At 37.3% G+C, this 13,963-nt stretch overlaps 1 protein-coding gene across 3 annotated transcripts in view; it reads right to left on the reverse strand.

The window, feature by feature from the left end:
• Positions 1 to 13,575, reverse strand: part of disp1 (dispatched homolog 1 (Drosophila)) — a 29,438-nt gene extending 15,863 nt beyond the window's left edge. Inside the window, exons 1-2 of one of the 3 annotated variants that reach the window (XM_061269916.1) lie at positions 13,465 to 13,575; positions 11,981 to 12,057 (exon numbers count right to left, since the gene is read on the reverse strand). The gene's annotated coding sequence lies outside the window, so the exon portion shown is untranslated. Of the gene's footprint in view, positions 1 to 6,086; positions 6,271 to 8,261; positions 8,424 to 11,980; positions 12,058 to 13,464 lie in introns of those variants that run through there. The other 2 variants (XM_061269915.1, XM_061269918.1) reach the window with 2 other exon arrangements.
• Between the last annotated feature and the right edge of the window lie 388 nt (positions 13,576 to 13,963).

The raw sequence follows: 13,963 nt of genomic DNA on the forward strand, positions 1-13,963 counted from the left end.
TGTACTTTTCTAAAAGAAACCTCATGGACCATTCAAGTACATTTTTGGGCTGCAATATTTTCTCAGCGGGGGGAGACGTTTTATCACCAAGTATGCTCGGAAGGCAGAAGGCAGTACCTGGCTTTAATTCCAGCTGTCTGGCAGGATTAAGGAACAGTTCATATCGCAAACAGTAATCATCTGCAGTCGTGAGGCATCTGGCCTCCAGGCCAGTCAAAACCCAACAAGTCATTTACTGCTTTGTGATCATCTCTAATAATAACACTGATACTAAATGCATTGATGCATGGTGACGGGCTTTACCTTTCCCCCTTTACTGTGAGTATCGCATGTGGCAGCGTAAAACCAACACAGGGGTTTTCCTCCATGGAGCCCAAAACCGAAAACCACATCAAAGACCGTACTCTGCTTGGAAGGACAGAGGCCCAACAGGAAAACCCAGAGGCCCTTGAGACAACGGCACACAGCTAATCAAAGTGACTGCTGTAGCAGCACAAATATGAGAGAAAACGGTAAAACTGAGAAGGCAGGGAGTTTTTTTTTGTTTTATCATATTGATCTGATAGATTTAAAAAAATGAACTTAAGTACCGTATTTTACGCACTATAAGGTGCACCTAAAAACCTCCAATTTTCTCAAAAGCCGACAGTGCGCCTTATAATCAGGTGCGCCTTATATGGGGACCAATATTGACCCACTACAGCAGGCGTGTCCAAATATATGGATTTATATATGGACAAAGTTTTAAAATGGGCCATTCATTGAAGGTGCGTTTTATAATCCGGTGCGCCTTATAGTGCGGAAAATACGGAAGAAATCAAGGATTAGGGAACAAGAACAAAAAGATCAGTTGATCGCCAAGCAGCTCTGCTCAAATTGCTCCCTGGTTTTTGGAACGCTAAGATTGAGAAACGGAGGAAATTCTATCCCCTTGACACCCTCGCAGCGAGAACGGACGTCTCCCACCCAATTAGCGCTAACACCCCTGACATCTGCCAACAAGGACTCAAGGGGGATGACGAAAGTAGTTGGAGAATTAAAGGCTGTGTTACAACTACAGTTTGTAGAAGTAGTAAAACCAAGAGTTTTACACATTAGCAAAAAACAACATTTTTTTAGTTATAATGTTGTTACAAAGATTTCTGCACCAGCAGAATACATTTAACAGGCTGGCTGTAATATGCTGGCCGACCAATATTTGGCAAAAGGCACAAGCTGCTTTTTTTCTCCCTGGGATGAAACTCTGAATATGCAAGTAATGAAACTCATCTGGCCATGATGCAGTAAATGTGCACTTTAAAATAAATGCCAGTAGGTCGTTATTTTCACTATGACGTATGTACATGCACGCGTATACGGCACTTAACATATATGCGGGTTGTCTGTTTTTACAGACGATCATTAAATCATTAAATAACCCAAGAACGTTCTCCCTGAGTCATTTTTAAATTTTAATATTTTTAGAATCCGACATATTTTAGATAAATGAAAGGCCAAAATAATTTGGTTTTGAATTTCAATTGTAAACATGTATAAATATACACCTGATATAAATAATTAGAGTTGGGCTTAGAATGATTGTAAAATCCATTGATTTAGGGAACAAACAAATTAAAAGTTGTCCTCCTCAAATTTGGACGGGTTCAAAATGCCGTGAGATTTCATCTATCGTGCTGATACTGTGTGTGTTGGAAAGAGACATGCGTTCTCCAGATGGCCCATCCGTCTGGTTCTTATCATCAGATAAAAGCATGCGACAGACAAGAATAAAAACGGGCGAAGCAGTTGGCGTAGACTTGAAGAGACTGGCAGAGAAGCTTAGCGGCACTTTGAGTCAACATTCTTCTCTGATGTGTTGACTGGCACCTCAAAGGTGAGAATGACATCACGTGTGCATATGTTCACTCATAAATTGGCAGGTCTATGTTATGATTTAGACATAAAGGACCTAATTTGCTATTATTACAAGAGTCACTGTATATACGTAGATCAACGCAACTGCTAACTCAAAATTCTCAAAACTCAAAATTTAACATTTGGATGATTTGTACAGGTGGTATGAAAAGTACACATTGTTTAAAAACAGTTTTTTATCATTTGCAAAAAATATTTATGTGATCTATCAAATGTACGGATCAATTGTATATCACAAAAAAATGGCATTTCAGCAAGGGTGTGTAGACTTTTTATACCCACTGGATGAGTGTATTCGGCAATGAAAAACAGCTTGAACAAGGAATTGATTCGTATTTACTGAGTAAAAGATTGATAGCTCAAACGATTAGCAGTTTACGTTTTAAAATTGCAAATACGAATCCTCTGTGAGTGATTTAAAAAAAAAGAAAATAAAAAGAAAATCTCGCTCTCTTTACTTTCCAATATTTTGATTACGTAAAATGAAAATACATGGGAAAAAAAACAACTGATTGAGTAATTTCTTCCATTAACATCAATCTGAATTAAAACTTGTACCATGGCTCATAACATTTTACAAGTCATGGCATAAAACTGGGAAAGTTACAGACCTCACCACGCTCATTAGCTGAGCTCGTGTTTGAGCGGCATGCAAAATTAACGTTGAGCTGCTGTTATTTGGCAGTAAAACAACATGCATAGAAATTAGGAACATGTGACTTCAACAAAGTTTTTTTTGCTCAGTATTCAATACACCAAAATACATCGAAATCTATTGTCATATGTGGATTGCTTCTTTTTTAATAAAATGTCAACAAACGATGTGTGTGGGGCAAATGGACCCCTTCGGCTGCCCAACAACATGCCTGGCCTAAATTAACGTAACAAAGGACCCCTTCGGCTGCCTAAAAACATGCCTTTCTCATAAAACAAGACCATACAGCACGCTTTCGGGGTCAAGGTGATTCCCAAATTCACGACCCCAAAGTCTGCGTAAAATCCAGATTTAGGTGTACTTGTGTCTTTTACCTCCCCGTTCTTTACCGGCAGCCTGAACCAATTGCTTGTCTGGAGAAGAACATGATTCAATCAGAAATCCTCTTTCTGTTGTATTTCACAGGGAGACTAGTGTGGGAAGGACTGACCCGAAAGAAGATGGAGAAAGAGAGGTAGTATGCAAACAGAAGGTCCTTATCAAGTAGAAGAAAAGAAGCTGCAGACGGAAAGCATTGCAAATGAGGGGTACTCGCAAATCAAAATGCAAAGCTGGCAAGAAGAGCTCTTATTTTGCTTGAACAGAGAGTTTGAGTCTTGGGGTTTGATCAAACTACAAACATGGTAAGAGATACGGAAGTCGCACCAAATTTTCCGATGTCCTGTTAAACTGGATCATCACATCCAAACTTGGCTACCTGGTGGAAAAGTCTGGAAGCCCAAGATTAAAGATGATATCAATATTTAAGAAACACTATCCTATTCTACTGCTACTTTTAAGATGATATATTATTAATTTTCGAGGATGATGGCTAATTTATGTTTCACGTAAACACAACTGCTTAATTGCCAATTTCATATCGACCAATAGCGTAAACTGCACCTGTGCAGATGGATTAAATGACAACTACCAAAACAACTGTCAGTGAAGAAAAAAGAATTTCAAACTAGACTTTTGACTAGCATCGCTTTGAAAGAAAACGGTGATAAAAATCTGAGAGATCACATCCGCGTGTCAAATTTCTCTGCAGGCCTCTGAGGGAGGAGGGGGACTGGATGAAGTAGGGAAGGACAATTTTTTGTGTGGTTGAAAATGTTGGAGGAGGTATGAGATCACATCCTGCTGTCATAAACCTTTTGGATGTCTGACAGACTCAAACAGTGGTGGAAAAGGCGAAAGGGAGGGGGGGGGGGGAAATGAATGAGCAAGATGTGAGTATTAAGGATGGAAAGGTCATTAGGGTGACAAGAAGGGAGTCGTGGGATCTGTAAAAATGTTTTTCCTCAAGAAACATAGTGGCCAAGGTGTTGCCACATTTGCAGCTGCAATACAAAAGGAGAAAGAAAGCCTCCAGCTCATAAACAACCCAAATAAGGCTAAGCCGTGTATAGAAACTGGATGGATAGACCACAAAAAAATAAAGAACAGCTATGTCATGCCCCGTCATCTGTCTGGCTAAAACGTCGGCAATTCAGCCCACAAGAGCTCCACTTGGAACTTGAGAAACATGCAAGGGGCCGTCCACGTTTGCAAAATGGTATGATCATCTGTGGAGTAAAACCAGCAGGTCAACCACAACTCATCAAAGTAAATTGCTGTTTCTCTGATCCCATCAGACCTAATAAGAGAGAAAAAAAATAATAATCTGAAATGCAAATCTGAAAATGCAAGCAGGCATGTTGTCCAATTCAAAGTACTGACCACAATTTTAGGTCGAGTAAACATAGCCTTTGGCACATCATCGGTGTCTCAAATAAATATGACTTCATCATGATCATATTGACGAAACACAGATTATGGAAAACAATTCCACAGAGTTGCTGCTAGGAATGTAAATGCACAGTCACTTTTTGATTTGCTGTTTCTGCAGGTGTGTGTGTGTTGGACCAAGAAGCGTCTCTATGGATCTGCGATTAATCAATTAATATATTGAATTATCTGCACTTTTAGATCAAAAATTCACAACTGCTAAAGATGCATGTAAGTAAATAAAATGGTGGAAAATAGTTTCATTCCATTTTGCCAAAGTTGACTTTGTTAGTGGTCTCGATGTGGACATAAATATTTATCTATAGTGTAAAATGACTTTAAAAGATGACGGTGGTGGTGTTGGGGAAGGGTTAAAAAAAATGGGGGGGGGGGTTCAGTTATGCTGTGGCATTAATCTATGAAGTCATTAAAAAGGAGAGGGAAATTATTAGTGACAGGCTTAAAGAATTACCTCATGCTTTGGGCCTCACAGCCTCCCCTGAAACGAATAATAATAGTTGGGGCAGTGGTGCACACCAGTGAGTGACATCTGTAGTTTTGAGGTTGGTGTTGTTCCAATGTTTGAATTGAAAAACTGGCAGGATAGCAAAAGTGGAATTAAAATCGTTTTGTGACCAAATATAAAAGTCTTCACATTGGGTTGTAACCACTGCAAATATGCATGAGGGATGGGGGGGTGGGGGTGGGGGGGTTGTTCGAATAAAAAAAAAAAAAAGTGGTTATACAATGCAGCATTGTGTTCAGCTGGTTTAAAAAAATAAATTTAAAAAAAACATCAGTTTGTGGTTTTTAGATCATGGATTTTCTGGACATTTCAAGGGTACCTGTGCTGTGTTATTTCCGCAGTGGGAAAACGGCCATTGTGTTAAATAACTTCCAGGAATCTGATGGCAACATTCACAAGCATCTTGCCAAACAAGCTGTTTTCAACATTGTACAGCTTCACAGAGTAAGAAGAAAAAAAAGTTGCACGCCCATGTTAAATTTCAGATCATTAGGAATAATAATAGCATTGCGAGTAAAGTAGAGTAGCTTTGGATATTGTACCCGAATATTATTAGGAATGGTGAGTATGCCAATCAAAAAAGCCATTTGTCCATGACGGATATTGATTAATTAATAATTAGTGCTCAGTATATCTCTACGCCAAAAAGTAAACATGTCATGCCAATAAAAAGTTTTGAGATGGAAAACAGCCTCATTCAGAGATGCTCATCAATATTTGAGTTGTTTGGATTATTTTTGCATTTTGCCACAAAAAGTCTCAAACTACGTTATTGTCAAGATATTCTATTCGTTATTTTAACCTTGACAAGTAACCATGAGTGCAATGAGTACGATTGATTTCCTGATTTAAAAATGGCATTATACTGAGTCTGTGTTGAATTATATCTAACGACGTCAGTGGAAAACAAGGAATTCTTTGTTTTGTTCTTTTTTTTTTTTTTACCAAAAATGTAGCCCTGTTCTTTTCATGAATGGACTGTTGTCTATGCGTCACCCTCCACCCCAGGAGCTTGAGGCGTTCAATGACTCTTGATGACAAGTGATACGAAAAGCAGGCAACAAAATGTCTTAAGCGTGGCACATCGTGCTAATGTTGACAGATTTTAAAAATGCTAACGCCCAAAAATTAAGAATAGCACAAATTGCCAGTTATCGAAACGGGAACAAAGTTCATGCTTACTCTTCGGGAGAGATTTTTTCCTTTTATGATGGTGTAAATATTTCTCTTCATCCGTCCAACTCCTCATATTCCAATTATCCCAAAATCCAAAGTTTTGAGGGTGGGATTTTTTGGGAGATGCTCCATCTTTACACCAGCTTTGCATGTGCTGTGGTCAAACTCTCTTTTCCTTCTAAGATGGCCATTGTTGTAGGGGGCTGATAAATATTTACTCTTCCCAGCTTGGCAGGGAAATGAGTGGGAGGGGGAAAGGAACCTATTGTGACAAAAGGGGTCAGAGACGCTGAGGGTCTTTCCTTCCCCACTGGTATTCCAAAGTCCAATTCACAACTGGCCTAATACGGGGGATATACAGTAGAATGAATGAATGAAAATTTCTATTCAAGAGTGGCGACATCATAACTTCAAAACACGCAACCAACAGGAAATGATAGCGGAGCAATCTTCTGCTGGACGCCTTGATAAAATTCCCACTGAGCCATTAGTAAAAGATGCTAATGGTGATGCTAAGACTCTGGGACCCATTCCAGCTATCCATCTCTTCCTTCTTCTTAAAAATGATAAAAGCCAGGGCTTCCTTTTTTGCAAAACAAAAATGAAAGATACAGCCTGTCGAGGAATCTACACCAGCGATAAAAGCTTCTGTACGTCAGCACTTCCAAATACGAATGAATTTTTGCGCCACCATTTTGTGTTTACACCTCCTTATCTCATCAAGAAACAGCACATTGTCAAGAGATAAACTTAAAAGAAGCTGAAAGGTTTTATAAAGCAAACGCTGTGATTTGCCATTTAGCCAGAGGCAATTTCAGACAGACCTATATAAACATCCCAAACCATTCATTAGGCAAATAGAGCTTAGCGAAGAACCTGAGGCGGTTCTATAGTCATTTACAGGTCCACCTGATCAAAGTTAAAAAAAAAAGTGTTTTGTGTGATGAGATGGCAGTTGTACAGTGTGATCAAGGTTCCCATGCATGAGACAGTCAACACAGCTGTTTAACAGAAAGCTGCCGGGATCAGTCACTGGATAATACAGACTGAATCATGCTGCTTGAGTCAACAAGATTAAAGACATACAGATGGAAATAAAAGTTGCTTTTGTTTGTCTACCACGCAAAGTTTTCGACTTTAGAATCATCTATTAATAAGTAACTTGGTCTGGGACTTTTTTTTATCCCCAAAAAGATAGATCTCTTTTGTGAAACAGGAACTTTTTTCAAAGTCCTTCATAGCCGAGGTTTTGATTTAGGACGTGTCCAGAAATTGCTTCACTGTGTTCGATCTGAAACTCAGAGCGTTGTTCAAATGTGCCATTCGGTCGAAGTGTACCGACAAAAAAAAATGTCGTAGAACAATCTAGGGCGCTCTAATTGGGAACACTGTGTGCCAAAGCTGTCCAGATGGAAGCAGTTTAAGTCAACTATTGATTGGTTTAGAATGAAATTAATGGGAGGAAAAGGACGCTGTGCCCCTCTGAACAGATCAGAGTGAATCAGAGAAGTAGTTTTAAGTTCACTGAGAATAAATTTGAGTAGCTGGCATCCGGCAGAATCCTCTAAAATTCACTTTTCAAAAGACCCCCAAAAAATTGCAACCATTAAGACTCAGGTCATGGAGAGGAATCTATTCTCAAAACTTTAGACTGATCAATTTGTAGAAATGAAAAATTGGACCTCAGAGTTTCAAGGCTGCTCATGTGTTAACAACTCCAAACTCTATATAGAAACTGAAAAAATAGTAATAGAAAAACAAAAACAGTTTGTACCAGTCTCCCAGAAAATAAGAACGTGATCAAGGACAATCCAAACATTCCTAATTTGCAATTTTGTATCAGAGATTCAAATAATATACATAAATTAATCGACAAATAATCAATTAGCAAATAACTATTAATTCATGAATCGTTTGCGGTTGTCCAATTTTTCCGATTCCATATTTCCTGATTTTCGTCATCCTCCAATTTTTGCATTATTGTTGTTTATTATAAAAACACACACAAATCTTTCACAAAAGCCTAAAAAAACATGAAACCTTCACAGGAAGCCTTCGAGAAAGTCAAGCTACAATTCTTTAGCGCTACTTTGTTTCAGTGAAAAAAATGATCACCGACTCCAGTCAGTCGTTTGACAATAAAAGGATCAGCTAAAACGAGACTACTTGACAAATTCCTACCTTTCCACAATTCACTTCTGAAGACACAAACAATGTGTTGATTCAGTGGCGGAATTCTGTCCCGTAAGCCGTTATTTGCTTTCGCAGTAATGACACAAGGAGAGGAATTTGAGAAATGTCTGTGGAGAGCAGACTCATTTCCTTCAGACAGACAAGATGGCAATGAAGAGTCCTAAAGCTCCAATTACAGATCATTACACTGCAGTGGGTTGCAACCAACATTAAAACATTTTGGTCGATGTAAAAATAGGAGGTTACGGATATATGATTAAATAATAAAACAGTCAAATATTTCCATCTATGTGCTATCCAAAAACTCAACCAGTTAATGAAAAGGGGAAATAAAATTGAAAATAAAATCACAAAATAGTGAGATCTGCTGTCCAAATATCATTTAATTATTATTTTAGTTTTTTCTACAGAAAAACAGTCAAATATTTCCATCTATGTGCTATCCAAAATCTCAACCAGTTAATGAAAAAGGGAAATAAAATTGAAAATAGTGAGCTTTGCTGTCCAAATATGGTTTAATTATTATTTTTTTTTTACACAAATCAATACTAGTCAATAAATGAATCAATAAATGAAGAATGTGCAGCAGAGCAAAACAAGACAAGTAAGACGGTGTGACCTTGTGACTATTCTTGTGTGCTTGAGTTCAGTTACTATTTGTGTTCCCATGAGAGTGGAGACAAAGCACTTCCAGGTTACCCGCAGTCCTTCCTTCTCATTACCAAAGGTCATCTAGCTGTACACAATCATGACCTCTCCTGTCAAAGGTTACTTGAAGAAGGGAAGGACTCGTGAGGGGTGGGGAGTGTGATTTCTGCTCCACCTCTCACTTTCACTTACCCTAATCAGGAACGCACATGTCGGATTTACAGTTTCCTACCCAAATCAACCTTAAAGTCGAAATGTTCGGACGTGAGCTAGACCTTGGCTCATTTTTTTTAGCCAGTTTGGGTGTTTGGTCAAATATGATTTTTAATAGTGAATACAATTTGCAATTTTAGTAATGACACAAAGTTGATGCACAATTTGTCTTCGCGGGTCACATCAAATGATGTGGTGGGCCGTATCTGGGCCCCGGGCCCGGTCTTTTACACCATTGCTGTAGATGGTACAGCTTTTAGATCACAGCCAGCTCATTAGCTCCCACCTCCTGTTGCACTCACTCAAAGCAGACATCATTGGGTCTAAATTCAAAATAAAAACCCATACATTTCCTTGGATAGGGAAGAGCATATTATTTAGCTTATCGTCCGAAAAATGCGATTAACAATGCTAACGATGTATTAGTAGTTTTGTTTATTCCTTCAGTTTGTATCATACAGAAGCATTGATCACATCCAAGACCACTGTGGCTTTTTGACTTTCATAATTTTGGAAAATATTGAATATATTGAAAATATTGAACTAATATTTAACCAAATATTCAATTATAAATATTGAACGAAACCGAAAGGGTTGACACGTCGTTGCTGCAAAAAACTCTCAAGCCGTGCCGGCAGGTCTCGCCGCAGCTGTCACCATTTGTAAACTCGATACATGAACCGATACCACAAAGGAACAGGTGTCGCGTATTACTGCCGCCACCCTGCAGTCGATAGACTTGTCAAGAGTGCACCATTATAAAATATGCCAATCTGACTTTTAAATTTCCCAAGGAAGGGAGGGAGCTTTCCTGAGGAAATGGAAGAGGCACAGTGGAAGAAAACAAACGAATGCGCTTCAGGTGGACCAACTCCTAAAACAGATCAGAATCATTGGAATGTCTTTGAAAACGGACCATTTACATCCCCACTGTCTCTTCTGGCTATTGCTTTGTGTTGCTCAAATATTAACCGCAGATGGAAAATCTTGCATATTTGCCTTTGACATTTTAGGTTTTATTGTTTTTGGCTGGGATAGATATTATTTCAAACAATACATCTGCCTTTGAACTGAATAATGTCTACGTTACGCAATGTCTTTCTTTTTGAACGTAGCAACGTTTAATTCCAATCCAGAATAACTTGAATATAAACAATGTTAACAGTAGTCACACTATTCTCCCTACTTTTCAAACAGCCTGATCAACACACTGTGCAGTATGCGCTAAGGATACACATTAGCCCCGCCCCTTCCCAAACCTTAACTCGCCTCACCTCATCAGTTGTGATTTATGATTGTGCGAGAGAACAAGATTGTAAGTGAGTGGGTCGATTTACTAGATCTTTCCTTGCTTGTTAAGCTCTTCAGATAAATCCCCAAAGACATGGCGTGTTCCCCCCACAGAGCGCAGCCTCATTAGGATGTGTTGTACAAACACAGGAATGTTGACTGGCTGAGGGTGCAATAAGGGTCTTTCCTCCGAGGGACACATGTTTCTTGCTGCAGATTGACCCCGGACTTCTGTACCTTGTCAAAGTGCATTTGGCTCCATTGCCACCAAACTCCAACATTCTGCACTAAGTATTTGTTGAAAAAATGACGCGAACTTGTATTTCCAACAGAAGATATATTTAATGTAAAAGCCTAACAGTGATCACGACTAATAAATACATTTAAAATTTTTTTTTAAATCTTCACTAATGTTAAGAACTGGTGTAGTATGCATGGAAAACAGTTTATGTATTATTATTATTATTATTTATTTTTTTAAACTGGACTACAACAGTAATCAGAACTGGCTTGCCGATTCGGTAATACATACAGGGAAAATCACAAAATCAGAAAAAAAATTCTCCTTCAATATAATTATATTGAACTAAATGGTACTATTAACTCTTGGAAAGTAATCACAAAGATATTTATCAAATGTAAAGCAATGCCCTATATTGTAAAATGAGATAATACCAAATAGCATACCAAATTAAGGACGACAGATGTTCGATACCACTTTTTTTCAGACCGATACCAAGCACCAAGACACTAGAACTAAACATTCCCTCAAAAAGTGACATGGGATTTAAAAGAAACCTATTTATCACAAATAAACAAATCAAACTCAATATCAACTTCGGGTGAATTTAAAAACAAATGAGTGAATAAAATAGCTTTTTTTTTTTTTTTTTACTTGTTGGTGATTGGGTGATGCAAAGATAGTCGGTAGTTATTTGAAAATGGATAGTTCTTCTGTATCACCAAAGATGTTAGTCAAGGCTATTAGGCAAAACTAAAATGTTGAAATGTGAATTCTGGATCATTTCATCGCTGCCGAAAGTAAAGAGTTGATATCAGACATGTCTAACAGCACTGGTAGCATAAAGATCCATTTCGATATTTTCTTCTAAATGGCACCCGCAAGACAATTAGCATCAAATAATTGCAGTACAGTGCAGTTTGAATTATAGATCAGTTTAGCCTTAGCACCACAATGAGCAGGAAAAGGCAAAAGTACTGCTAATGGCACAATAAAATACAAAACAACCATTATTATTGATCATTTTCAGACAGGAAATGCTTATTATAGCTAGAAAAAAGTTATATTTACTCAAAATGTTTCCTTACCTTTTCAACTGCATCAAATAAAAAGCTTGCTTTCACTCAGCCAAGTTTTAAAAACAAATTTGAAGGTGATATACTCAACAAAACTGCTATTGTGGCAAAGCATTTACAACAGTGCCCCCAAGTGGCCGTCTTGTCAAATGTCAGCATGTGAACCAATGTATCCACCAAAAAACAATATATAATGCATCCTGGGCTGTTTAAGAGATTAATATTTTCGAAATACTTACTGTGAGCAGTCAGTTCTGTCCCAGTCTTATCTTGTTGACTGCAACACAATGGACACTCTGGTAGCTTCTAAAATATGCTATATAAAGAAAAGAACAAATTAATTAAGGTTTTGTGATTTATCTTACATACTATTGAGGATTTGGTGTCAAATATTTTTTTATCAAGTTAAGGTTTTATCTTGGAAAAAGTTTGCTTTCTCACTTTATTTTTATTACCATTACTTTCAAAATGACTCCTTCCACTTATTGTATTGACATCATCAGTATCATTGTAATTACTTAATTGCAAGTTATTGATAAAGTGTCTGTCATATTAAATTTAATGAAAACTAACAAGCAAGTCAACATTAATGCAGAGTTTTCAAAGCCCAAGATTATCCGTCCCGGTCACACTGAGCTTTGCATTTTCTAATAATGGTTCTTAACCATTATTAGAGGTCACAGAAGGTGATTGGGAATGTTCATATGATGTTGAGACGCTATAAAAAGAGGATTAGCGTGTTAATGCGTGTGAGAAAAACACTTTTAACAACATAATATGTCAGACTTGAGTGCTGTAGTTGGTAAATTAGGGCTGTGACTATTTCTAGTCAATTTTTCTATCAATTGTTCCATTAATTAATCGAATAATTGCTTATAATTTTCTTTTTATAAGTGGATTAAAAATTGTTTTCTCCAATTACTGTGTATTACCAATTTTGTTTATTGGCCAATCATTTTTGTTTATCTGGTATAACAGATCACATAAGAAAGATTGATGGTTGTTGTTTTCCCACAGTAAAAGCAGGTGCTTGGAAATGTCTTATTTTGATTAAACACAAAAGATAATTCCGTGTGCTTTCATGAACGGATATAGAAATCAGATATTAATTACTTTTGGACAATCATTAATTAAAAATGTCTCTAAATCATTACTTGATTTTTAAAATACAAGGCAATACATTTGTTAAATGATTTGTTGTCAATTAATCGATTGATTTTGAAACCCCTTGGTACTTTCTCGTTCACTAGAAAATCTTCACTCATAAATGCATGGTTTTATTGATTGCAAATTGCAATTAATTGCAAATTAAACACACAGTTAAATCTGTTCTCAATATACACGTTTTTCCATTGCACATGAGAAATCTGTCAATTTTAATTGCAACACTCCTGGAAAGTCATCTTTTGTTATGTTGCTATATTTTGCCAGGTTAAATAATGTTCTAGTAACCTGTTAAACAATGCAAATCCCACGCGATCGGCAATGCATGCTAATACTTCGTGCAAACTTGTACCACCGTGCGATCGACTTCATTCAGAAGATTTTCCGAAAGAGTCATGAAATGTTTTGCTCTTTATGCTAGCTTAATGTGCACCGTTAGCTTAGTGAAATGGACATCTGACCAAACAGCTGTCTGAACAATCATGTTTTTATTAAGAGCCAATTCACATATATAATGTAAAATCACGATGATGTCATAAGAGTGATGAGGAAATTCTACCTTGTCCTCCAGGAAAGTTGTTGCCGGATGGAGCCATTGATGAATTCCACTTTCCAGTCATTACAACACGCTGGGTGGGCTGGCAGCTGCGGAATTTTTAGTTGCACCATAAATGTCGCTATAGTCGCTGATTCATACGTTTACGTAGTCGCCATATTGGATAAGTCAAAGTGCTTGACAATCTTCTAGCAATCTAGCTGGTAGTGAAATTAATTTTCCTGTGATTAATAGAATTGAATTATGATTGAACCAGTCGATATGGATCAATATCTGGACATTTTCTTATAATACTGCAATAGGTGTAATATTTCGTTAGAGTTTTTAACTTCTTAACTTTTTTTTATTCTAACATTTTCAAAAGGTTGGTGTCATGGTCTCAATATTTTTTAATTCAGATTTGACAATCAAAACAAAAAAACAGTTCAAATAAAAAAGGCATAGCACAGATAAGGTTATTATTATTTAATAAAACTCTTAAAATAGCAGCTGGTGAAAATAA

Source organism: Syngnathus typhle, linkage group LG22 (genome assembly GCF_033458585.1).
Source record: "Syngnathus typhle isolate RoL2023-S1 ecotype Sweden linkage group LG22, RoL_Styp_1.0, whole genome shotgun sequence".
Taxonomy (NCBI): Eukaryota; Metazoa; Chordata; class Actinopteri; order Syngnathiformes; family Syngnathidae; genus Syngnathus; species Syngnathus typhle.